Source organism: Mustela nivalis (assembly GCF_964662115.1).
Source record: "Mustela nivalis genome assembly, chromosome: 7".
Classification (NCBI taxonomy): Eukaryota; Metazoa; Chordata; class Mammalia; order Carnivora; family Mustelidae; genus Mustela; species Mustela nivalis.
The window spans coordinates 84972276-84998897 of record NC_139026.1 but is presented as its reverse complement, the minus strand read 5'-3'; the positions used below and the strand labels follow the sequence as shown (position 1 = coordinate 84998897).

General features: G+C 41.0%; 2 long non-coding RNA genes across 3 annotated transcripts; one reads left to right on the top strand and one right to left on the bottom strand.

The window, feature by feature from the left end:
- On the bottom strand, positions 1 to 26599 carry LOC309869639. Of its 2 annotated transcripts, XR_014314300.1 has the most exons (5): positions 26539 to 26587; positions 12376 to 12596; positions 11042 to 11102; positions 1721 to 1966; positions 1 to 149 (listed from the first exon to the last, which is right to left on the bottom strand). It is a non-coding gene; the product is annotated as an uncharacterized lncRNA (long non-coding RNA). The 2 variants fall into 2 exon arrangements; XR_014314299.1 differs by lacking the exon at positions 1721 to 1966 and having other exon boundaries at positions 26539 to 26599.
- On the top strand, positions 11930 to 20879 carry LOC309869638. Its single transcript, XR_014314298.1, has 3 exons — positions 11930 to 12107; positions 20175 to 20297; positions 20404 to 20879. It is a non-coding gene; the product is annotated as an uncharacterized lncRNA (long non-coding RNA).
- Positions 26600 to 26622: the final 23 nt, after the last annotated feature.

The window sequence follows — 26622 nt, the reverse complement described above, 5'->3', positions numbered from 1 at the left end:
TTTAAGTCAATTTAGTAAACATTTATTATTTGTCTCTTATGTGAAACATAGGCAGTTTTTTTTTTTTTTAATTCAGCAACAAATCTTGTCTCTCCTTGTCTCTTTCTTCACACCTCATAACAGATTTAGCTGCCCCAGATAGATACCTCCTGTAAAAACAAATAAAATGCATGGAGGGATTTAGGCAAGATGTGCATAAAATAAACGAATCTGTTATTTAGAAAATATTAGTGAAAGACTTCTCTTTGTCACAACCCCTTGTTTTGTTATTCTTTAACATCTGAAGACCCTGATTTTTGTACAAGCACACAATAGCAAACTCTAAATATATTTGCAGGGGCGCCTGGGTGGCTCAGTCAGGTAAGCGTCTGCCTTCAGCTCAGATCATGGTCCCAGAGTCCTGGGATGGAGTTCCGCATCTGCTCGCTGCTTGGCAGGGAGTCTGCTTCTCCCTCTGTCTGCTGCCCCCCATCCCACACTGCCTGTGCATGGCTCTCTCTTTCTCTGACAAATAAATAAAATCTTAAAAAAAAAAAATTTGGAGATCCATAAACCTATGGATCAATGAAATAAAGCACTGCTTTCTGCAAGAGAAAAATGTTAGGAGATGCTTCTCTCTCTTTTTTTTTTTTAAGTTCTCTTTTCCAATATTTGGAAAATATATGCTCATAAAATAGTGAATGATATTAAGAAATGTATATGTAAGATTAAGAAAAAAGTTCCAAGGCACATAATTTACAAGACAATGACTAAGGTGTTACTGTTTAAATATGCTAGATAAAACTTGAGTCACTTTATTGGTAAAACACTCTTAAAACTGAACCAGGGCTATGGTGCCAATGCCCTAGGAAGGCAATGGTTCTGAGCTTGCCAAAGCCCAGGGGAGGAGGGCTGAGGGACTCTACAGAGAAGCACATTAAACTCTAATTAAGAACCTAATAAGGACACAGTTGTATTGCTTTTAATCTAAAGATCTATCCTGTCACTGAACAGTCCTGAAGACACAATTGGCTATTACCAGTACCAGTACTGTGGATTGAAGATAGTTTGCCAAAGGAGATCCTTGCTGGCAGAGTTAAAAGGAGAATGGTGATTAACAGAGTCTAAAGAAAAGGGATTTGCTTAAAGCGAATACGTGACATGCATGACCAGCTCAGAAATCAAGCTCGGGGCACCTGAGTTTGGAGACCTTCAAGCAAGAAGTATGCGTAGCTCTGTTTTTGTTTACATGTTCCCCCCTTTCCTGCAACCTTCTTCCTAATCTTCACCCTGGCTTTCAAGCCCCGTACATACCCAGCTCTAGCCCCTTTCTGAGCAAATGACCTTGTCTCCTACCTTTCAGGGAGAGGAGAACTCTCCCAGAGTCCCAACTTCTGCACTGACATAAAGAAGTATGTAATGATTTGTTTAATGTCTGTGCATCTCTCCTGCGGTACAGAAAGCTCCCTGAGATCGGGGATGGAACCTGTTCACCGGTGTCCCCTACGCGTACCAGCACATGGTCTCCCCGGGGTTCCGGAAGTATCTGTTGCATGAGGGCAGGAAACCACTTCCTTTCCCTCTTTGATCAGTTTTTGTTTTAAAACACAAAAGTTTTGTTTTTAACAGAATATATTGTCATGGGGAAAAAAAAATTCAGAATAGTACAGAATCGGATGGAAGGGAATTGAATTGTCCAAGTCGCCCTCTGTGTGGAAATTCCACTGGCTCCCTTCCTCACCTCCTTGTTGGCCTCCAAGCTCACCTTCCCCCTGCACCCAGATTTCATCCTCTTGCTGCGAGCTCCTTCTGGAAGCACTTCCCCTCCACGTGGACGAGTCAGGGAGGGGGCGCTTGGCAGGGCCTCTGCTCAAGGTGGCCAAGAGTTGCAACAGCTGAGGTTGAAAGCAATAGTGTCGCCAAGGGGAACAGTGGCTGCGTGCCCGATAAGCTAAATCCGTCATCAGACCTTAAGGGTAAGAGCAGGCTAAAGGAAATAAGAGGCTAAGTAAAAGGTCAGGGGAATCCAGCAGGAGGTCAAGAATGCACATGCAAGCCCAGACCAAGCGAGAGGGTACAGCGCCATATCGATGAATCAAGAAGGGATAACAAGAATGCATTTTTTTTTTTAAATTTTGGGGTGTTCCAGGGACTGATGAGGGCTGGACTGGCACTCTGATCCCTCTTTGGAACTTCAACCTATTAATTATCCTCTCTCTCCCTTGTACACTAATTCTAATTCCTTTCTCAGACTATAAATATGCTAACCCTCTTCACCTAAAAACAAACAAAAAGCTTCTCTCTCAACCCTGTCTCCTCTTCAACGTACCCCCACCCAGGCTCTCTTCTGCCAATTTCAGACGCATTTCTTTTTTTTTTTTTTTTTTAATTTTATTTATTTGACAGAGAGAGATCACAAGTAGGCAGAGAGATAGGCAGAGAGAGAGGAGGAAGCAGGCTCCCTGCCGAGCAGAGAGCCCGATGCGGAGCTCGATCCCAAGACCCTGGGATCATGACCTGAGCCTAAGGCAGAGGCTTTAACCTGCTGAGCCACCCAGGCGCCCCCTTAGACGCATTTCTTGAAAGAACCAACCCAAGCTCCGTGTCTGTGTTCCTCGCCCCTTACTCGCGGACTGGCTCGGTTGACTCTGCCTTCTGTCCCACCACTTCCCTGAAAACCGTCTCTGGCAAAGTCATCCTCGGCCTCCATATTGCTGTCATTAGATCCAGATTACATGGTCTTGTTTCCCTCTGAGCGGACTCTTTGGAGCTGTGACCGCCGCCTCCTCATTTGGCCTCTCTGACATACCCACCCCTCTGAGGGCTCTGCCGCTCTGTCTGTGGCTCACCCATTCCGGGGTGAGGCCCTACGTCTCCACTCACTTTTATCTACTGCTGCCTGTGGACCTCGGGTATCAGGAAGCAACCAGCTCTAGGTGTCTGCCCATTCTCAAGCGGTTAACATAGCAAAGCTGCCCAGGCACCATGTGTGGACACAAAACCCTGCTCACGGCTTCCTTTTCCTTATAAGAAAGCATGCTTTCCCATCTTTTTGTAATAGTATTATGGTTATAATTCATGGAACATTTGCTATTTGGGTATTCACTAATTTATACATTTGGTTATTTTTTTAAATTTTATTTATTTATTTGCCAGAGAAAGCGAGAATGGGCAAGTAGGCAGAACAGCAGGCAGAGATAAAGGGAGAAGCAGGCACCCCGCTGAGCAGAGAGCCGGATGTGGGACTCAATTCCAGGCCCCTGGGATCATGACCTGAGCCAAAGGCAGACGTTTAACTGCCTGAGCCACCCAGGTGCCCCTCAGTTATTTCTTTAGGCTGCAAATATTTACTGACTCTTACCTTGGTATAGGTGCTATGCAAGTGTAATCCTTAGTTATTACAACTCACTTAGAAGATAGCATATTGTCACTTTATTTTTTTTTAAGGTTTTATTTATTTATTTGACAGAGAGGCAGGCAGAGAGAGATGGGGGAAGCAGGCCCCCCACCGAGCAGGAAGCCCAATGTGGAACTTGATCCCAGGACCCTGAGATCTTGATCTGAGCTAAAAGCAGAGGCTTAACCCACTGAGCCAGGCAGGTGCCCTATATTGTCACTTTAGAAGCTGCAACTGAGGCTAGCAGTTGTCCTTCCTGACTGCCATCTAAGAGTTCTTAAGAAGTACACTAAGAATTTGGATCCACAGCTCTTTACATTTCCCTAAGGTACAAAAAAGTAAATCTAAAGCCCATTTTTCATTTTATGCCAGGAGCTTTCCCCTCATTGACCTTAGTACACAAGTGGTATCATTAGCTTATGGCCTGATGTTATTTTTGAAACAGAGAGGGAAAGATCATAGCAATGGAAACCCAGGAAGCTATAACATTGTTATCAGAACTACCCACCCACCCCCAACTTGTTTCCACATGATCCAGGAAAGACTATAAATCATGTAGCTTGAGATTCACGTATTTATTCATGTTTTCCAGTTCTTACAATATATCCATAAGGTATGGGGAGAGGTGGGAAGACCAATTTTAATCAAATAAATGAAAGAGTATATTTTTACACCTAAGAAAAGTCCCAGGACAAAAAGAGTACAGTTGAATACAAACTGATAGTAAAGAAACTTGACCCAGATTGGGAGGTCAAGGAAGCTTCCCTAAGGAAATAACATGTGAGTTAAGATCTAAGTGATGAATGGAAGTGAAGCCCATAAACGGGTGAGTGCTTCCTAAGGAGAGAACAGCACATGCAAAGGCTCTGGATAGAAGAAGAGGCATATTGCTTTCAAAACCTAGCAGTCAGGGCATACAGTGAGGGTAACAGAGGGTCCAAGAGGTAGCCTGGGCCAGACTATGCTGACCATGCTCTTTTTTATATTAAGACTCAGAGTCCAGTAGGATGAGGGGTCTTACCAGATTTGTGTTCTGAAAAATCTACTGCTGTGTGAAAAATCTGCCAGAGGGTCTCAGGAAGGATAGGGAAGAGTCAGGAGGCTATTGCCTTGGACTAGTGTGGTCACGGGGGAAGACGGAGAAGTTGAAGAGTTTAATATCTATTTGAGGAGGTAGAATTAGTAGGACATGCAGATAGATTTAAAGAAGTGCTGTAGTCTCGGGAGTTGGAGAGGACTAACTACACGAGTGATGGCACCATTTGCAAAGACAGAAAAAGCAGTTGGAGGAAATCATGGGTTTGGCGGGTTATGTTAAGATGGAAGGGTCTCTGGCACAACAAGGTGGGTTTTGGCTATACCAGTCTAGAATTTCAAAGAGAGACCTGGGTTGAAGATAGGAACTAAGGAGTCATCAGTGGAGTTGTAATCAAGCCATAGGCATGAATGAGACAAGTCGGGAAGAACTGGAGAGTGAGAGGAAGCCTTGGATAGAGACATCCAGAAAGCCATCATTGAAAGGACTCACTTTCTGATCATTTAAAAGAAGAACATGTTCTGAAGAAATTTAGCAACTTCTTAAGATAAAATTTCTCTTAAATAAATTTTGAAATATTAACATCAATAAGAAGATTAAAAAACAAAACAAAGAACCCTGCACCTCTCTGGCCCCAAATGAATCTGTAATGTTTTACTTATATTTTTAAAAAATTCCAAAGCATTCAAGGTAACAACATTGTTTAAGTCTAGGGGTGAATACATAGGTGCTTTTTATATGTCTTTGTAGATTCTGTTTGAGTGAAATATTTCATAATTAAACAAGTAGTAACAATAAAATGTTCCAGGAAATAGAGACTAAGTCAATGAAAATTCAGGCCAGAAAATTAAATACCAGAAGCAGTTAAGGGAAAAAAAAAAAAAAAAGGATTAGAGATATGGCCAAGGAGTCATTTGGCCCCAATATGAAAGATTTTGGCCCAGCCTAAGAAGATGTGCCCTGAAAGATTCTATTGATACATTTTCAGGAATTTCCAACATTATGGAGACCGTAACAAATAAAATCTTGGCTCTATTTATATTTCAAGATAATGAGAAGCAAGAAATTGGCCAATATTATTTGTTTTGGCTGCACATAAAAGTCATTCGCCTGGTTTAATGAATAGATGGTACTTTTGTGAGCCTTCTATACATAACATACTTAAAATTTGGAAGCAAGCTACGTCTGAAACAAGACTAGTGATCTACAAGTGATGTCTAATTGGCAATGACTTTGATAGTATAACAGGACAATGAAACCACCGTCTGCCTCCCCAGAACCACCAACTACCACAACCACCACTGTCTCTTCTTCTTCACTACCCCCAAGAGGAGGATTGTTGAAGCATATCACCTCTAAAAACTTACTCTGGCCCTTATATTAAGGGATATATGGCTCAACAATGGACCTTTTCTCACAGTACCTAGAAGAATACAAACTTCATAGTTTTGAGAAGCTAGGCTGGAGAGATGTGGAGATAATTAGAAAAAGAAAGGGCCATAGCTGTAGCTCACAAAAATGCTGTATGGAGTGCTATATCCAGCCCTGATTTTCCTACCAAACTGCAGGGCTGCCAACCCCATCTTGGACCATCCTGTTTGACTCATCCCTATGGTGTTCCTCTATTAGTAAGTAACTCAGACTTAAGGAAATGGTTAATGATGACCAGTCCCTTGGACTACATGCTGGGGAAAGGGAAGGGCTCTAGGATGAGGGCAATCCCTGGAGTACTGAAGGGACAGCTGTACTGTGAAGGCTTAAAGAAGGGATTCCTCCTGCATGGTTCATGGGTCTAAGGTAGAAGGTCTGTTACTCATGGCATGATGGCTATGAAAGTTTTCATTTCTTGAGGAATCTTTTGTCTTTTATCATGGTGAGGTTATAGATGCTTCCCCTTATAGGCTAATAGTTCCTTTTTATTCTTGACAAATTTCATCAAAATCTGATGAACCCACATAACTGTGTATGATGACATTATAGAGGGGATAAAAGGATAGGCTTCAAGTGCAAGGATTGCTTCACTTTTTGTAGTGGGTTGAATAGTGTCCTCCAATAACTCACGCCCCACCTGGGACTTTAGAATGTGATCTCATTTGGAATAAGCTTTTGCAGATGTAATTCAGGCAAAGATCTCTAGATTAGATTATCCTGGATAGGGTGTGCCCTAAATCCAGTGACTAGTAATGTCCTTTATAAAATACAGAAAGGAAGAAAGCCTAGAGATGAAGAGAATAAACCATGTGAAGACAGAGCCAGAGATTAAAGAGACCCATTAGCAGGAGCATTAAGGACTGCCTGTGGTTGTCAGAAGCTAGGAGAGAGGTGTGGAATTGATTCCAGAAGGAACCAACCCTGCCAAAACCTTGATGTCAGACCTCCAGGCTCCTGAACTGGGAAGAATAAATTTCTGTTGTTTTAAACTGCCCAGTTTGAGATAATTTGTTACAACAGCCCCAGCAAACTAACACATCTCTGCAAACACCCTATGAGGTTGGCAACATTTTTTTTTAGAGTGACTAGAATCCTTGAATTCGGGGCTGTGAAGAGCAGTAAAGTAGGCAGTGGCCTGCTACCGAGAGCTGAGGAGCAGAGTGGAACATGAGCAGTTCGAGTAGACTGCTTAGAAATCTATATACGTCCAGCGTGCCTGGGTGGCTCAGTAAGTTGAGCATCTGGCTCTTGATTTTGGCTCTGATCATTATGTCAGAGTTGTGGGGTTGAGCCCCAGGTCTGGCTCCAGGCTCTGCAGGGAGTCTGCTTGGGATTCTCTTTCTCTCTGCACCTCCTCTCCCATGCCCAATCTCTATTTCTCTCCTTTTGAGTAGATAAATAAAATCTTAAAAGTAGATAAATAAAAAGAAATGGACATAAATGTAACTGTACCACTTCCTCCCAAATGCTAGAAGGAGGTAATCTAAAGGAAGAGGAGAAAATTGATGCTTGAGTTCCATTAGAATTCCCCTACAGGTAGGGGGCGCCAGGGTGGCTCAGTGGGTTAAAGCCTCTGCCTTCAGCTCAGGTCCTGAATCAAGCCCCGCATGGGGCTCTCTGCTCAGCAGGGAGCCTGCTTCCTCCTCTCTCTCTCTCTCTCTGCCTATTTGTGATCTCTGTCTGTCAAATAAATAAATAAAATCTTAAAAGAAGAATTCCCCTACAGGTAAAGTGTCCCCAATGTCTATGTCCTCTTCTCTTCCTGTCTTCTTCTAATGACCTTCAGACTTCATGCACAGCAGAGCCACACATCTCACCCGTGTCCACATTCATGTTGTTCTGAAGATTACACATAACTTGGGATAAAGCAAGCTTCAATTCAATCAAGGTCATGCAAAACTTCTTGGGTATAGGCAGAGAATGAGCTATCAGGTAGAGTACTGTTTTTCTCACTTATAACAATATAACAGCTTTATTGAGATATAATTCACATATGCAATTCACTTCAAGTGTACAATTAAATGGTTTTAAGTATATTCATACACTTACACCAATTACCACAATCAACTCAAGAACGTTTTCCTCACCCCCCAAAGACATCTTGTACCCATTAGCAGTGACTCACACCTCCCCCCACCGCATCCTTAATCCCCACCCCCATCCACAACCAGTCCCTCACTTTCTCTCTTTCCTGGATGGGGGTGTCATGCATGTAGCCCCAAGAGTAGTTGGCAGCCATCCTTAAGAAGAAGGCAGCCTTCCAAGTCTGAAACAAGAAGAAATTGACAACCTGACTGGACCAATATCTAGTAATGAGATTGAAGCTGTGAATAAAAACCTCCCCAAAAAACAAGAGCCCGGACCTGACAAATTCCCTGAAGAATTCTACCAAACAGTCAAAGAAGAAATAATACCTATTCTGAAGCTGTTTCAAAAAATAGAAACAGAAGGAAAACTTTTAGACTCTTTTATGAATCCAACATTACCCTGATCCCCAAACCAGGCAAAGACCCATCAAAAAGGAAAACTGCAGACCAATATCCCTGATGAACATGGATGCCAAGATTCTCAACAAGATCCTAACTAATATTATCCCACAGTACATTAAAAAGATTATCCACCATGACCAGGTAAGGTTTATCTTTGGGAAGCAAGGGTGGTTAAACATTTGCAAATCAATCAATGTGATAGAACAAATCAATAAGAGAAGAGAGAAGAACACGTGTTCCTCTCAATTGATGTAGAAAAAGCATTTGACAAAATACAGCATCTGTTCCTGATTAAACCTCTTCAAAGTATAGGGATAGAGGGAACATTCCTCAGCTTCATAAAATCTATCTATGAAAAACCAAAAGCAAATATCATTCTCAATGGGGAAAAGTTGATAGCCTTCCCTCTGTGCTCAGGAACATGTCAAGGATGCTCACTCTCGCCACTGTTGTTCAACATAGTACTAGAAGTCCTACCAACAGCAATCAGACAACAAAAAGAAATAAAAGATATTCAAATTGGCAAAGAAGAGTTCAAACTCTCTCTCTTTGCAGATGACATGATACCTTATATGGAAAACCCAAAAGACTCCACCCCCAAATTACTAGAACTCATACAGCAATTCAGTAATGTGGCAGGATACAAAATCAAGGTACAGAAATCAGTCACTTTCTTTTATATTAACAATGAAAATATAGAAAGGGAAATTAGAAAATTGATTCCATTTACTATAGCACCAAGAACCATAAGATACCTTGGAATAAACCTAACCAAAAAAGGTAAAGGATCTATACTGGAGGACCTACAGAACACTCATGAAAGAAATTGAAGAAGACACAAAAAGGTGGAAAAGCATTCCATGCTCATGGATTGGAAGGATAAACATTGCTATAATGTCTATACTGCCTAGAGCAATCTACACTTTCAATGCCAACCCAATCAAAATTCCACTGGCATTTTTCAAAGTGCTGGAACAAACAATTGTAAAATTTGTTTGGAACCAGAAAAGCCCCCGAATTGCTAAGGAAATGTTGAAAAAGAAAAACAAAACTGGGAGCTTCACGGTTGCCTGATTTCAAGCTTTACTGCAAAGCTGTGATCACCAAGAGAGCATGATACTGGCACAAAAACAGACACATAGACCAGTGGAACAGGGTAGAGAGCCCAGATAATGGACCCACAAATCTATGGTCAAATAATCTTCGACAAAGCAGGAAAAAATATACAGTGGAAAAAAGACAGTCCCTTCAATAAATGGTGTTGGAAAAATTGGACAGCTATGTGTAGAAGAATGAAACTCAACCATTCTCTTACTCCATACACAAAGATAAACTTGAAATGAACAAAAGACCTCAAAATGAGGCAATAAATCTATCAAAATCCTAGAGAAGAACATAGGCAGCAACCTCTTCGACATCTACCACAGCAACTTCTTTCAAGATATTTCTCCAAAGACAAAGGAAACAAAAGCAAAAATGGACTTTTGGGACTTCATCAAAATCAAAATCTTCTGCACAGCAAAGGAAACAGTCAACAAAACAAAGAAACAACCCATGGAATGGGAGAAGATATTCACAAATGACACTACAGACAAAGGGCTGGTATCTAAGATCTATAAAGAATCCCTCAAACTCAACACCCAAAAAACAGATAATGATGTCAAAAAATGGGCAAAAAATATGAACAGACACTTCTCCAAAGAAGACATACAAATGGCTAACAGACACATGAAAAAATGTTCATCATTGTTAGCCATCAGGGAAATTCAAATCAAAATCTCATTGAGATACCACCTTACACCAGTTAGAATGTCCAAAATTAACAAGACAAGAAACAACAAGTGTTGCCTGCCTCTCTGCCTACTTATGATTTCTGTCTGTCAAATAAATAAAATCTAAAAAATGAATAAATAAATAAAATTAAGAGTGTTAGTTGCAAATGCAAATGTGAGAAAGTAATGGAATCAATGACATCCCTAAGAACAATAATTTTAAAATCTGGTGTTTACTGAGTATTTATTACATGCGGCACTATTTTATTCCATTTTCTGTATTGTCTGTCCAGCCTCACACAGTCTCATGAAGTATAGCATTACTCCCCCAGTTTTGCTAAGGGCAGCACAGAGAAGTACAATGGCTCACTCAGGGAGTGACCAGTGGAACCAGGGTGCAAGCCCAGGGGGACTCCCCAAAGCCACTCTGGTAGACAGTTGCTCACAATTCTAAGAATTCCATGTTTATCAGAATCTGGTAAGATGCTGAACTGGAAGATTCTTCCTAAACTAAATAAGTTGTATCTGATCTACCAACCAATGAAGGAAGAGTAGGTATAGAAAGTATTTGAAGATAGTTGGGGGGCGCCTGGGTGGCTCAGTGGGTTAAAGTCTCTGCCTTTGGCTTGGGTCATGATCCTGGAGTCCTGGGATCAAGCCCTGCATCGGGTTCTTTGCTCAGCCAAGAGCCTGCTTCCCTTTCTCTCTCTCTGCTTGCAAAATGTCTGCCTGCTTGTGATCTCTGTCAAATAAATAAATAAAAATATTTTTTAAAAGATAGTTGGATTCATAATATTAATATTAATGTAATATTAATTTAATACATAATATTAAAATGATAATATCGAAGACATAGTCATGAGATGAGAGAGGCAGTGATGAATTCTGGTGGCCTCTGCCATGTGAGCTCTGTAGTATGGGTCAGTCAAGCTCTTACCTCATAGGGCAGCATCAGCAAGCTGAACAGCATGGGAAGTGCTTGTCCTGGTGCCCAGCTCCTAGTAAACAGCCAATAAACAACCGTAAATATACACAAGATCTTGTTTCAGGAAGCTATTCAGTAAAATCAGCAGATTTGATGAAAGAATGTATAGGAAAAGCACTTTGGGAAAGGACATGGTGCTGTTCAGAGTCAGTCTCATTAATACACCTGATTAAGTTGCATTTACAAACTAGAAAATTTGTTTTCTGCTGGTGTTCATTCACATTATTCATCAGCAGAACCAAGTCTCTTTCTCTATCCCTCTCTCTTTTTTTAAAAATATTTTATTCTATTTTATTTTGAGAGAGAGAGAGACCATGAATGGGGATGGGCAGAGGGAGAGAGAATCCCAAGCAGGCTCCAGGCTACAATCACTAATTGTAGCAACCAGGTTTTCTCAGAAACAGTTCCACTGCCAAATCACTAAGAAACCAACTAATTACACCTGAACCATTTTAAATAAATCTGTCCAATGAAGACATATTTGGTAAGTGCCCCTCAAGAAGTAGGGTAAAAGTATTCCTCCAAATTAAACCCAAACTCTATGTTTTTGCAGAGAAATATTTGTTTTGTAAAACTCTGGTCTAATGGGAGTATTTCCTCTGGATTCCATGTCCCACTTTCATCTGTCAGCAAGACCATGCTGCCCCGAGTCCCCATCCTTCATGATTCTTTGAGATTCAGGTGTTATAGACTGCATGTATTTCCCCAAAATTCATCTGTTGAAGTCCTAACCCACAATGTGAAGATAATTATATCTGGGAGGTGATGAGGTCATAATAGTGGAAACCTCATAAATGGGATGAATGCTATTATAAAAGGGACCCCAGAGGGTTCACCAATTCTCTTTCTGCCATAAGAGATGACACAAGAAATTAGCAGTCTGCAGCCAGAAGGGAGATCTCCCCAGAACCCCACCACACTGGCACCTTGATCTCAGACTTTCAGTCACAGAAATAGATCTCTGTTGTTAACAAGCCACCAGGTCTGTGGCACTGAGAAACCAACGTTAAGGCATCAGGTTAGAGCACCTTTTCTCATTCCCTCTGCCTCCAGGTGCCAAGTTCCTTGTCTGGCTCTGGGTGGGTATCTTATGCTTAGCATGCCTCCGTCCCTCCACTACCATCTTGAAAACCCATTTCTGTCACCCCCATGAAATTGTGAGCTCGTTCCTCATGCTTGTACTGTGTAATAGTAGAGAAAAGAGAAGTGTTGAAGAAATGGTCATCAAATGAATAAAAAACTTCAACTTTTTCCTTTGCAAAAAGAAAAGCAACCAAGGGAATTACCTCATTGAGTTGAGTTGCCCAGATTCTTCCTTTTCTTCCTTTTCCACACATGTATTAGCATCATCATTACTACTTCCATGAACACAGTTATGCAGTAATTTGAAGTGATGGCTTGGAAATTCTATCTCAGGGTTTTTGAGGCATCATTCACCCCAAAGGGGTCCAGGCTCTAGGGTAGAGATGTTACTGAAAGAGCTGATCTCTAAATTTCTTGTCAGAAGCTACATAAGAGGAGAGAGAAATGGGAGAAATCCAGCAAACCATGGGATTCCGGTGGGTTTGTCAGGAGAGCCTAAAGAGTGCTCTGTGTTCAATGTCAGACAGGGTTATATTTGTACCACTCTTTTCCAGGGATCTCAGGTACTAGGAAGCTAAGGAGACCTCAAAGACACCCAGCCTGAGGCCAGGAAAGTAGAAACAGCTCTTTCTATCCTCCCTCCTCAGTCTTACCCCCAAGGCACCCCTGACCCAGGCTCTAACACTGGGGTCCCAGAGAGGAAGGGAGGGCAGCTCGCTCTCCCAGACACGACCTGGGGGGCCTCAGCTTCCTAAAGTGAAGGTTTTTCTCTCTCAACTTGAAACAGATCATAGCTGCACATGGGTCCCAATTCCTTTGTCAGTGTGAGTACTACTTACTATACTTATATGTGAGGTAGTAATATGCAGGAATGGAAAGCCACATTCCCCAGGACTTTAAATGAAATTTTAGTATTGGATCTTTGTATGTTTCCCATAGCAGTAAAAACAGATTTTCCAGAAGGACAAATTAAGTTAACAAAATACTAGCATTATAAGCACTTCCAATATTCTTACCCCTTCTCCTATCTCATGTAGAGGAAAAACAACACTAGCCTACAAACAATTTTTGCCTAAAGACCATAGGAACGAAAGGCAATACTCCTTGGTAGTTGTCTGAAAGCTTATTAAAAACAGGATATAATTATTTTCTCCCAAGCGTGGGTTCAGCTATCACTCTAGAAGCTGCCGGGTCTTAGCTCCTTCTCACCAAACCTGCCCCCCCACTCCGCGCCCTTTAGTCATTTCCTGCCAGTACCATGTGTGGGGAAGACTTTTATCACTGGAAGGCTGGAGACTGAGCTAGAGGAGGAGGCAGATGCTGGGACTGATGGGTTCTTCTTCCTGCCCATGGCCTAAGGAACAGAGAAGTACATTCTTTCCACCACTGACCCAGCCCCTCCAGGCACTAATGGATGCACAGGAATTCTGGGAGACCACACTGTGAGTGTGGGCTAGGAAATACTCTGAGCTTTTCCATGTGGCTTCTTGGACAGCTGTGGTGGAATGGGTGCCAGAGGAGGAAAGGAAGAACAACGTGTTGACTATGGAAGACCATAGTGATTGGTCTGTGGAAATGTGTGAGGTGTCACCTTTGGACATACTTGGAAATAAATGGGGCACTTTGAAAGGAGAGGAACTAGCTCCTTCTGTTATTTTGATAGGAGATTACGTATCTACGTATATATTAGATATGTGTACATATACACATAGCATGTAATATATATGTATAAGTGTGTACATGCACACACATGTACATGTAATATATTATGTAAATAATATAACACAGTATGTAACAAATGTTAATATATATTATAAATGATAATATAATACCATATATTATATTATATATTATACAATATATATATAATATAGTACTATTTAACCTCTATTAAATTTAGGCTTATATGTTGGTACAGACAACATTGCATCTTAGGATAAATAGGCAATAAATATCTGAGTGAAAAAACATAACTTTAAGATGCTAAAGTTCTGTCTAATGCCTTTATACATAGACGTGTAGAAAGAGAAAATGGATGACTTTATCCTTTTGCTTAATTACACATTTATTCATTTATTTATTTATGTATTTATTTATAAGATTTTATTTATTTATTTGACAGAGAGAGAGATCACAGGTAGGCAGAGAAGCAGGCAGAGAGAGAGGGGGAAACGGGCCCCCAGCTGAGCAGAGAGCCCGATACGGGGCTTGATCCCAGGACCCTGAGATCATGACCTGAGCCGAACGCAGAGGCTTAACCCACTGAGCCACCCAAGCACCCCTTTAATTACACATTTAAAAAATTTGTTATTTATTCCAATTCCCAACACTAATTACTGATAAAATAATTTAAAAAAAAACACCTCCAGAATGGCATTGTTTTAACTAATGTCTACTTGTGTACTTAGTTATGCACAGTTCTTTGCATTCTTTTTTAAATTCCTTTTTGTTATTAAAATGGGCAAAAGTTTTCCCCATTTACTGGCTGTGTAAACTGGCCCAATCTTATTGGTTATATAAAGCAGCTGCTTTTCATAAGTGAAACTAGAAATGATGGTTTTCTTTTTTTTTTTTTTTTTTTAAGATTTTATTTATTTCTTGGAGAGAAAGAAAGAGCACAAGCAGGGGGACTGACAGAGGGAGAAGCAGGCTGCCCGCTGAGCAGGGAGAGCCCGATGCGGGCCTCAACCCTGGAACTCTAGGATCATGACCTAAGCTGGAGGCAGATCCTCAACAGACTGAGCCATGCAGGTGCCCCCAAATGGGGTTTTTTACAACTACTCAGGGTTCAGTTTTCTTATAATCATTCTCTTGTACCATGAAAAGATGGGTCTCTAGAGTTCAGGGACATGGCTTTCTTCCAGCTATTAGGGTGCTGTGGTCATCCTCCTCTGCATCTCAGCCTTCCCAGCAATGCCAGGCTGTCAAGTGCTGCCTTCTTCAGCCTTATACCTCTCTTTACTCATGGTGGCCCTTTGACTTCTATCTGCAGAAGCCCATTCAACTCAGTTTGGAGGAATCTCATATTCAGAGACTCCACCTCGAGTCACTGCTGTACCCAGAGTTCACAGCAAATTGCTACATTTTGCCTCCCATCTTAATTCTTCTTTGGGAATCCACCTTGGACCCCGGTCTCTTTGGAGGACTGGTGTCCTGCCCCCAATTCCAAGTGCTGTAACTAGGGTCCTTCTGCTGAGAGAATCCATGACAAAAGTATTTCCTGAATCTCCTACATCAAGGTCTCCCTCCACCCTCCCCATAGCACCCCCTAGAATTTCCTCCTCAGCCACTCCCCTTGCGCAGACACCACGCTCCCCTCCATTATGGTGAGTTGTCACCAGACCCTGTAGGTACTATATTTGGCCACCTGGACCTGTCACCTTCCTACACGGCCCTCATCTGTCTCCTCAGTCAGTGAACCTGGTCAAGATGTTCTCAATAGGAGCAAGAACCGCTTGAGGAATACTTTTAATATGGACTAAACTTGTTAAAATTAGATTCCTGCTCATTCCTGAGATTCTGATTCAACAGGCCTGGGGTAGGATTTGGGAATTTTCCACAAGCACCCTGGAGAATTCTTATTCAAGTAGCCATCCAAGGGACACTGCTTGCAAACTATTGATTTGGCCCCAAGGCCCATCCTGCTGAAGTTCATGGACCAGGATTCTGGAGCAAGCAGCATCCATGTAACACATATGAACACCCAAACAAAATGAATCCCATCTGTTTGGGACCTACGTCACTGTTTGACATTGAGCTATGGTGTCAGGAAAGGGCGAGAGCTGGACTTCCAAATAGACATGCCCCAACCTGGTATAATTTCAGGCGTTTCAGGACATCATGAAATTTTCAAACTTGGCCATACATGAAAATGACCTGGGGTAGGTGGTTAAACTCTATAGAGGCAAAGGCCAACATTACTGAATCAGCTTCTCCAGAATGCAGTCTGAGAGTTTCTATTTTACCCTCTGCTCTGCATCAATCTGGTGTAAACCTCCACATAGGCCTGTCAGTAATCTGGCACTATAGGGACAGAGCACCTTCCTTCTGGGTATCTGAAATTTCAATGTAGAGGGTCTAGGTCCTTTGGCCTAAAGATTGTTTTATTATTCTGTTAATAGTAAACATCATTAAGGAAGAAGCCTGCTTGAAGTGCCAGAGAAAATAATTAACATTAAACACTACCTTGCTGCTTTTGGGAAGGTACAGAGATATGGTCCTACCATGTCCCAACTGGAACCACGAGGCTGCTTACTTCATATTCCTCTGGATGACCTCCTCTGCACCGGTCACCACCCAGTGCCGACAAGGACTCTGTTTTCAATAATTACTCTTGCATGTATGACCCCCTCCACTAGATTGCACATTTAAAAAAAACTGAGAATGTCTAATTTGTCTCTCTTGTATCTTAGACATTATCTAGCATAAAAATAGTCAGTAAATTGTTGCTTAATACATAGAAGATAGTACTTTAAACCCTCACACCTCAAAGCCAGGGAGTTTATCAGGCCTTGCTTCTGAGGAGGCTTTGATATGGAGAAGGATGAGAATGGGAGGGCACTGTCCCTTCCAATTCCGCACCCCCATCCCCTGCCACGGACACACGCCACCTTTCATGGGGCCAGAGAAAGTGGAAGATATATTAGACAGATGCCAAACATTCATTTTCAGAGCCAAGGCCAGTTCCAGAAAGGGTGATACCTCTCCCATTTCAAGATACCTCTTAGGCTGCCCTAACAGCTCTCTCTAGGGCCTGCTTTGCAAGCAAGCTGAGGAGGCAACTCTGTAGGTTTGGGTTCCTAAAGGGAGTTCCTAAAGGCCTACTTGCCTTACACATTCAGGTGCTGATATTTAAATAAGAGCAGGTCTATAAGCAGATTTGGTTTGAAGAGGCTATTTGGAAATTATAGTTGGAAACCAAATGTCATAATCATGATGACAGACTTACCTACGCAGTCACCTTTGGTAGGATTCTCCCTTTATGTTATAAGTTAAATTGCTAGCATAAAAATTGGTTACACTGAAAAACATAAAACTCTTATGCATCTAGAAGTCAATCACAAGAGAAAACCTGGAAAGACCATAAATACACGGAAGTTAAATAACAAGCTATGAAACAATGAATGGGTCAACCAGGAAATAAAAGAAGAAATAAAAAATACACATGGAAACAAGTGAAAATGACAACACAATGGCCTCAAACCTCTGGGATGCAGTAAAAGTGGTTCTAAGAGGGAGACTCACAGCCATACAGGCCTCCCTCAAAAAGCAAGAAAAATCTCAAATGAACAACCTAACCTTGCACCTATAGGAGCTAGAAAAAGAACAGCAAACAAAAATGTAAAACCAGCAGAAGGAAAGAAATGATGAAGATTAGAAATGATGAAGATTAGAGCAGAAATAAATGATACAGAAAGAAAAAAAACAATAGAACAGGTCAATGAAACCAGGAGGTTGTTCTTTGAAAAAAAAAAATCAATAAAATTGATAAACTTCTAGCCAGGTTAATCAAGAAAAAAAGAGAAAGGATTCATATAAATAAAGTTACAAGTGATGGCATGGATGCGGAGAAAGGGAGACCCTCTTACACTGTTTGTGGGAATGTAACCTGATGCAGCTACTCCGGAAAACAGTATGGAGGTTCCTCAAAAACTTGAAAATAGAGTTATCCTATGACCCAACACCCCTGGGCATTTACCCAATGAATACAAGAACATTTGTTCAAAGAGATACATGTACTCCTCTGTTTATCACAGCATTGTTTACAACAGCTAAGATATGGAAGCAGTCCAGGTGGCCATCGGTTGATGAATGTCTGAAGAAGTGGGGTGTGTGTGTTTATGCACATGTGTGTGTCATGGAATATTAGTCATCCATAAAAAAAGAATGAAATCTTGTCATTTGCAATAATATGGATAGAGAGAGAGAGGACGATCCCAAGCAAAATAAGTCAGAGAAAGAAAATACCCTATGATTTCACTAATATGTGGAATTAAAGAAACAAGACAAATAAACAAAGGGAAAAAATAAGAGAAGGAAAGACAAATCAAGAAACAGACTCTTAATTATAGAGAATAAACTGATGGTTACCAGAGTGGAGGTGGGCGGGAGGATGGGTTAAACAGGTGGTGGGGATTACGGAGTAAAAAACAAAACAGAATAAAACAAACAAACAAAAAAAACCCCACAAAACCCAGAACATGGGATTGAGGTGTGACTTTGTCCTTTACACATTAAATATTGCAGAATATTGCAACATGTCTTTCCTAACGTACTACATGCTGCAATATGTCAACATAAGTTTAAGAAAAAATGCGGGGACTGACTGTAAATTTCACTTCCAAACTGACTTTACCATTTTTGTTTGTTCAAGATTTAAAGGAACCTCTGGATCATGGACCATAGCTTTCTCTAAATGGAGGTACCCCCATGCCCCATTTTTGGGGCTAATTCCTTACTGACTCACTCAGATAGCCCTTTAGTTTACAGTCAGGCTTTTTAAAAGAACCAGAAATTTTTTATTTTTTTAATATTTTTTTGCTCTTGAGCTCTCGATGGCAAGTTGGACTAACAGATGCCTCCCTCTCCCACCTCAATCATCACCAGACGATCCAGAATGAAAAAGATTCCATCAGGCTGGATCATTCCTTCCAGACAGCAAAGGGAGCAGCCTTGACAACTAATACACAATGATTCCCATTGCAATGTGGTTGGTCTAAAGCAGTACAGAAAATTAATTGAAAGCACAGTATTCAGGTGGGATGAGCTCTATGATCCTTAAAGAATCAAGCAAAAGATTAAGTAACTCTGGTTATCTCTAGGTGGGTAAAGCATGTTCTGCAAGATGTGCTGATTCACAGGGGACCTAGAAATAGACCAGTCAGTTCATGGCTCTTACTGGCAGGGAGACAGAACAGAATCCCACATTTACCACATTTTCGACATAGGAGCTTGTCCGCCTCTGGAGAGGAGTCCTTCTTGCAACCTGAAATGGATCTGCACCTCTCTTATCTCAGGAGCAACAGCTCAAATGCTGGCATGGGCTGCCCATGGGCACATGACTATGCCAAAGTCATGACTGTCTTAAGAAACAAAACTCTCCTCATGCTGATTCTTGTATCATGGTCTCAAGGAAGTCTTTCCCTGGACCCAGTGGATTGTTCCTTCACTACAGTCTTTGTCATTTTCTATTTATTTGTGTCACACTTTGATGAAAATATTTTCTCTTGCCACATTATAAACTCCACAAGGACAGGGATCATGTCTGTTTTGCTCATAGTTCTGTCCCTAGCACCTAACACTGAGGGGCACCCACTAAGTGTCAATTAAGTCAGAAGGTGAGTAGCTATGGACAGGACTGGGTTTTCTGAGGGAGGAGATGGGGTTACCAGATTTGAATGGAGAGGCTAGCTGTGGGTAGGCAAAGTCCAGAGGGGAGGAATGTCTCAAGTGAAGACAGTGTTCAAGAGGTTTTCTGTCAGAGCCATCCTTTGTACACTCAAATTAGTCCCATTTTCAACCTTCAAACTCTCACTTTGGAATACCCTTCTGAGATGTGCCTCACTCTTCAGAATTTTAACACATCTACATAGTCCTGTGTTTGTGGGCAGTTGAGGACTGACGGGGTGGGAATGCTACAGAAGAGAAGGGCCCCGAGCTCCTATTTTGCTGAGACCCTCAACAAAGAAGGGGCTGGAAGAATGCTTCCACTCTGGGAAGAACAGAAGGCAGACTCCACCCTGGTCAGTGGCTGGAATGACACAGAAGATGATCTCAGTTAGACTCAACTTCTCCAAGGTCCCATATAGGATAGGAATATCTCCCGCAGTAACACCAGTTATAATTTTAAGACCAATAAGTGCCAAAGTCATCTTCACAGTAGTGTTTTAATCTGAAATGTTTTTGTTTGGTAAAAAGTCCATTTTTTATTATTCAACTTTTTAACTTCTTGAAAAACAGAGAAACATCATTGATGTGCCCATCCATTCTTTTATTTATTCAGCAAATATGTCTTGACAAAACAGCAACAGAACTCACAGTCTCAAGAGAACCCATGCCAACAAGGAGAAAGAATGAAGTAATGCTCTACCCTTGGGACCGCTGGAGGCTAGAGCCAAACGTAAAAGTGAGCACATATTTCTGTCCTCTTTCACACCACCTCTCCTACATTTGAAGACTAGAAGTTAAATGCTTTCATGGAACTTAGCAAGTTTTGTTTTGTTCTATTTTAGATTGAGTCTTCTGAAAATTAAGAAGTAGATTAATAATTGTTTCCTGTCCTCCATCTCTTCAGAAGGCAAATAGGAAACTGGAGTTTTGTGGTGATGGCAAGGGAATAAAGAACACTCAGAAGCTATTCATTTGTAGAGTGTAGATCACACAAGATGCAAGGGTCAAACAGTCTGTCTCTTGTACTAAGGATGAGGAAACAGGCCCAGGGGACCTGAATAAAGTTCTGGGGTGGTTATAAGAATTTTTCACCAACAAATGATGTGACTATTACCAGCATTTTCCATTTTGTGTGTGTGTGTGTGTGTGTGTGTGTGTTTTAAAGATTTATTTATTGGTCAGAGAGAGAGAGAGCACAAGCAGGGGGAGCAGCAGGCAGAGGGAGAAGCAGACTCCCCACTGGGCAAGGAGCCTGATGTTGGACTTGATCCCAAGACATTGGGATCATGATCTGAACCAAAGGCAGCCACTTACACAACTGAGCCACCCAGGCATTCCAACATTTTCTATTTGAAAAGGGTATGTGGTGGGGCGCCTGGGTGGCTCAGTGGGTTAAAGCCTCTGCTTTCGGCTCAGTTCATGATCCCGGGGTCCTGGGATCGAGCCCCGCATCGGGCTCTCTGCTCAGCCAGGGAGCCTGCTTCCTCCTCTCTATCTGCCTGCCTCTCTGCCTACTTGTGATCTTTGTCTGTCAAATAAATAAAAATAAAATCTTTAAAAAAAAAAAAAGAAAAGGGTATATGGTGCAAGTGACTTAATTAAAGTTTTTTAAACAACTCTGTGAGGGGCACCTAGGTGGCTCAGTCCTTAAGTGTCTGCCTTCAGGTCAGGTCATGATCCCAGAGTCCTGGGATCGAGCCCTGCATCAGGTTCCCTGCTCAGAGGGGAGCCTGCTTCATCCTCTCCCACTCCCTCTGTTTATGTTCCCACTCTTACTGTGTCTCTCTCTGACAAATCAATCAATCAATAAAAACAAAAAACCCAACTCTGTGAATAGGTACAACAATTATCCCCAAATAACGGATGAGGAAACTGAAGTATAGAGAGGCCGATCATTTGCCTAATTATTGTGTAACTACTAAGTAGTTATTAGCTGGTAAGTGAATTCAGAGCTGGAGTTCAAATAAAGGACATCTGGTTCTAGAAATTCGAAACCAAGTGTTTCATTTCTCATTTTCTGTCTCCTATACATTTGGAGTTCGTACATAAATTTTTGTACATAAGAATGTACATGTTTAAGGAGAATGTGGTAATTCTCCTTAAACATGTCTGGTTTTGGCTGATAAGTCTTTTCATTTGATTTTTCCTGATAAAGAAAATATGAAGTTAAGACTGACATGAATTAGTTTTTAACTCTCGGAGGAATGTCACATGGGGTAAAATTTGCTTTTAGACTACCTTGATATCATTTTCCGAAAGCCGCCATGCTATTGTGTTACCTGGCGATGTCAAATCAATGTCAGTCCCTGTTCAAACACCAGTTGTGCAAAGCACGTCAGAGTAGCTGGTGGCCTGGCAGATTTCATCACTGTCTCTCTGGGCACCAAAACTACAGCTGGACACCTAATCGTGTGCCTCATGACTTACGAAAAAATAAATAGAGAGAAGATACAGATTATCCTTAGGAATAAATCACAGATCATTTCATTTAATAACTCAGGAATAGAAAGTGTTTGTTACAGTACGCAAATCATAGAGCTTTCTTCATTCACTCACTCACTCATTGGCTATGGGTACTGAGTTCCTAGTGTCAGATGCTATGGCAAATGCTGGGAACACAGATCAGAATAACAGAGACTGGCTGTTGAGGGACCCAGAGTCTAACGGGGGCCAAACAATGTATTATGATCTATTTCTTGAGCCCAGTTTAATCATGGGACGGAATGAGAAGAGTTTGGAATCCCATCTACCTGAGTCCCAATTCAATTCCCACCTCTTGCAAGCCACAGAACTCGGTCCCTATTATCTCATCTGAAAAGCAAGGGTAAAAACATCCATCTCCCAGGGTGGTTGTTAAGTACTAAATTCCGTGTCCAAAACATGCTGGTTCTCTTTTTCCAGCCTTCATTGAACTCTCCACCTCCACCCCACGTCCCCAGCCTACCAAGAAAAAAGATAACTGGAGTTGGGAAGGGTTTCATTCACTTCAGTGGTGATATGTGAGCTGAGACTAGAAAGATGAGCAAAAGGTGAAGTTGACAGGCAGAGTCAGTGGCAAGGGCTTCCAGAAAGTGGACAGAATACACTCAAAGGCATGAAGGCATGGAAGACCATGGTGTTGGGAAGCCAGGGGGAAGTGAGCAGTTTAGAAGATGGGTTGTATAGATGGCTATAGTTGATTTGTGCCACGAGTGTCGAGTTGGAAAAGGAAGGTGTTGTGTTTGGTGACTATGACTGTTCAGGTGACTGCATGTAATGCCATTTTCAGACCAGAGAGACGGGAGCTAACGTCCTTGGGGCTGGTGTTGAATGCTGACCACACAGGGCACATTTTCTTCTCTGAGCTATCCATGTGCGACATGTGGGCTCTGCTCTCCCTTTTCACCCCCTGGAGGGGGCCCCAGAGCTTAGCCCCTGGCATCCCAATATTGGAAATGAGGCTCTCCTGAGAGCCTAGATCTATTCTGATATTTTGTTTTGAGAACTGGTTGCTAGTTGTTTTGTCATGTGTGAAACTGAGATGGTGAGTGATCTATTCAGCTATCTTTTTCCTAGTACCAGTAAGAAATTGCAGCCCATTTATAGAACATAACACTAAAATTCAACCATAAATACAATTCCTGGTATTACTCAGTTTCTCACATAAATCAAGCTCAAATTCATAGAAAATAGTCATTATACTGACATTAGAATTCATGCAATTATGATAGATAATTGCTTTGATAGTGATTACTTTAAAAATCATAATTTTATGGCTAAGCAGGCTATTCAGTGTTGGCTACATTATAGGCAGGAAAACACTTACCAGTATTAAAAGAGAAAATGCTCACAAGAAAAGGAAGGTGAGCTGTGGGAGATACTGAACTTGAAGCTAATGGTTCATGCTCCAGTCTGCCAATTATTAGTTCTGTGTCTCTGGATAAACCACCTAACCCCCCTGAACCTTTGTTTTCTTTCTCATTAAATAGGGAGAAGAATAATATTACGGCTAACTTATTTTAGTATCCGGTGCCATAATACATGTTCAGGTATTTTATAGCCTAAAGCATTTTAACCAATTTTAATAATTATTAGTTGGAAAAATAATCCTTGTTAAAAGTTTACTATCAAAGAAAAATATTTATATGAAGTCTACTAAAATCACTGCCATCAAACTTCTCAACAATAGTCCATAAACCAAGGAATTTGATAGCACTGTCTTGTGGCCTTAAATAATAATTCTGTTCTAATTCCTTCATCAGACATTCATTTATGCTAAAATCTGGTAATGGGTATATTCTGGATCATCAGCTCTGGGAGATGTTCCTCCAAAATGGGCTCACAGTCGTGGAGAAATACTTCATGCTCCTTAGGGAGATTGATTAAAACTTCTGAGGAATCCCATAAGAACTTTCGACAAAATGTTTTCCAAACTTCCTGGAACACAGAGCTCTGTTTTCAAGTATTAGCTTTGGTTCAAAAGACTATTTGGGGGGAATATTTTTCCATATAGACTTTTCTTAAAGAGAAAAGTATTCATGACAACACTAATAACCATTCCTAGGTTAATGTGCTTTTAGAAAAGAGACCTTTTGTGTGCTCATATAATTTTGTGTTAATATATGTGCTAATGTGTTAATACAATTTTAGAGCAGACAGCTTCGATCAAGCCAGCTTTGTCAAGATGGTAGTAAATGCTATCTGCTCTATAAATTTTTTTCTCAATTGCAAACATTTCATTTTCCTCCATCACTAGGTGAGTTTTTAGGCCATCTGAAAATAACTTCAGTCAGGAAAACAATATATTAAGAAATGCGCTCCATTTTTCAGAAGGAGAAAATGAGTCACAGAGAACTTAGTGATTGGGCCAAGGTCACATAGCTCGAGAGTGGTAGCTCTGAGATTCAGACTTAAGCTAACACCTCCGGAGCCAGTGAATGATCTGATGGTAAATCAAATGTGTTTTACACTGTGGTCCTGCAGATGTATTCATGTTGCTGATTAGGGCTTCTTCTCATCATCTCAAAGACTGGTTTAAGCAGATCTTTGAAGATTGGGTAGATTCATCAGAGCTGTCAGCAGCTCAGGTTTGGGCTGTAGCAGAGAAAATAAAGGGCTGTCAGTTGCCTCATACCATGGAGACGTGGTTTTGAGCTCTTCTTTAACTCTAATGGGCAGTAGCTGCAAAAGATGATACACTTGAACTTTGTCCGCCACTTCACTGATTCACAGATGAATGCGTCTCATTTTAGCTCAACACACACCTGATAGCAACAGTTTATATAGATGACTAACCCACTGGGCTCCAGCAAATTAGGCAAAGAAACACTGTTTTTTAATCTTTTCTGTACTAGGATATAGATGCCAAGAACTGATTGAACAGATCATTAAAGAGTTGAGCAGTTGCACAGTTAACTAGTATCTGTCTTGAATTGCATGACGTCATCTTCATTTGTTTTTTTCTGAAATAGCTTTTCATTTTAGAAACCTGAGTTTTGTCTTTAATAAATGTTAGGTTAGGCAGAGAGGAATACACATCTGTCTTGATCTCTCACTAATCGTCTCTCAATCCTACTAATTTTGACACTTCAGTAGCTTTGTAAAATATACTTATGTTCATTAAATAAGAATCAATGGGAAGTGTGAGCACAAAAATAATCTAGTTTCAGCAAGTTTAAAGGGACTTGAAAATCATTCAGATGTATTCTAATTTCTTGGAATGGAAACTTCTTGTTATGACAAACTATGCAGGTATACAGTAATTGGTCAGGAGGGAGTAATCTGCTTTCATAAAACAGGTATTTTTTATTTTTTATGTTTTTAAGGATTTATGTATTTTATAGAGAGAGATTGTGAGAGCACAGGTGTATAAGCAGACGGAGGGGCAGAGAGAGAGGGAGAGAGAGAATCTTCAAGGAGACGCCCCGTTGAGCCTAGAGCCCTAGGTCGGGCTCATCCCAAGACCTGAGCTGAAAGCAAGGGCCAGCCACTCAACTGACTGAGCCACACAGATGCCCCCAAACAAGTACTATTTAAATACTGATTTTTATTCATATTTAGGCTCCAAAATGGAAACCCCAGTGAAGGTATTTATTGCATCATCCTTCTGTTGAATTTGCATTGTTGGAGGTTTTAGTACAGTTTGATGTGTATATATGTACATATGCATATGTGTATATTAATGTTGTTTCTTGAGTGTTCTTGATCATCATACATTATCTGGGTAATTCTTATCGTTCTATTTTTTGATGTGCTAAGGTGAGGCTGGTGTTTTAGTCAATGGGAACTCTAAGTAAGAGAAGATGGTTCTAGGCTTTCATGGAATGATCAAACAGTGAGACTTACCCTTCTGAATACAGTGATACTGACCACCCAGAGTTCAGAAAGCAATTCCTGAACTGTGGCATCAGTTCTCCTTTGGAGAATATTTTTCCCCCAAAGAATGACAAATGAGTATTAAAATAAACAGAGGGTTGTGAACATATTTGTTACACAGGCCTTTTTGAAACAAGAATTTTGCTTAAATCAGAAAATAGTTTTAATATAAACAGTTTTCCTTAAAGTGGTAGGTTAAAGCTTTTAATAAACAGAATAAAAAATTACAGTGCTATTTATTGTATCCTAATTCTTTCTCCATATGTACTGGGAATAATGTTTAAATTGAAGTCTCAGAAAAAAACATTGCCAAAGATCCCCACTCATGGTTAAATGCTACCAACTTATCCCCAACTTCACTGATCATAAAGTGACTTTAACTGTGTTTTTCATTTGTACCCCTTCCTCAATTTCTTTTCCTCCTTGATATCAAGTTCGTGTTTGATAACCCTAAACCTGGAGGCAGTTTAGAATCACCTACCAGAAAGACTTTTTTACTGACTTAGAAGTGAAGATCAACACCTATCCCCGCATATAGGGCAGATTCAACAAAGACCACATTGACATGAAGAGACTTAATTATAGAACCAATAACCAACCAAACAAGGAAAACCCCAACTTACACCAAGATCCTCTCTGTTGTCGGCTCCCAGGCTTGGCTCTAGCGGGACAGCTGGACAACTCAGCCCACCTGGGAGGATGCTTTT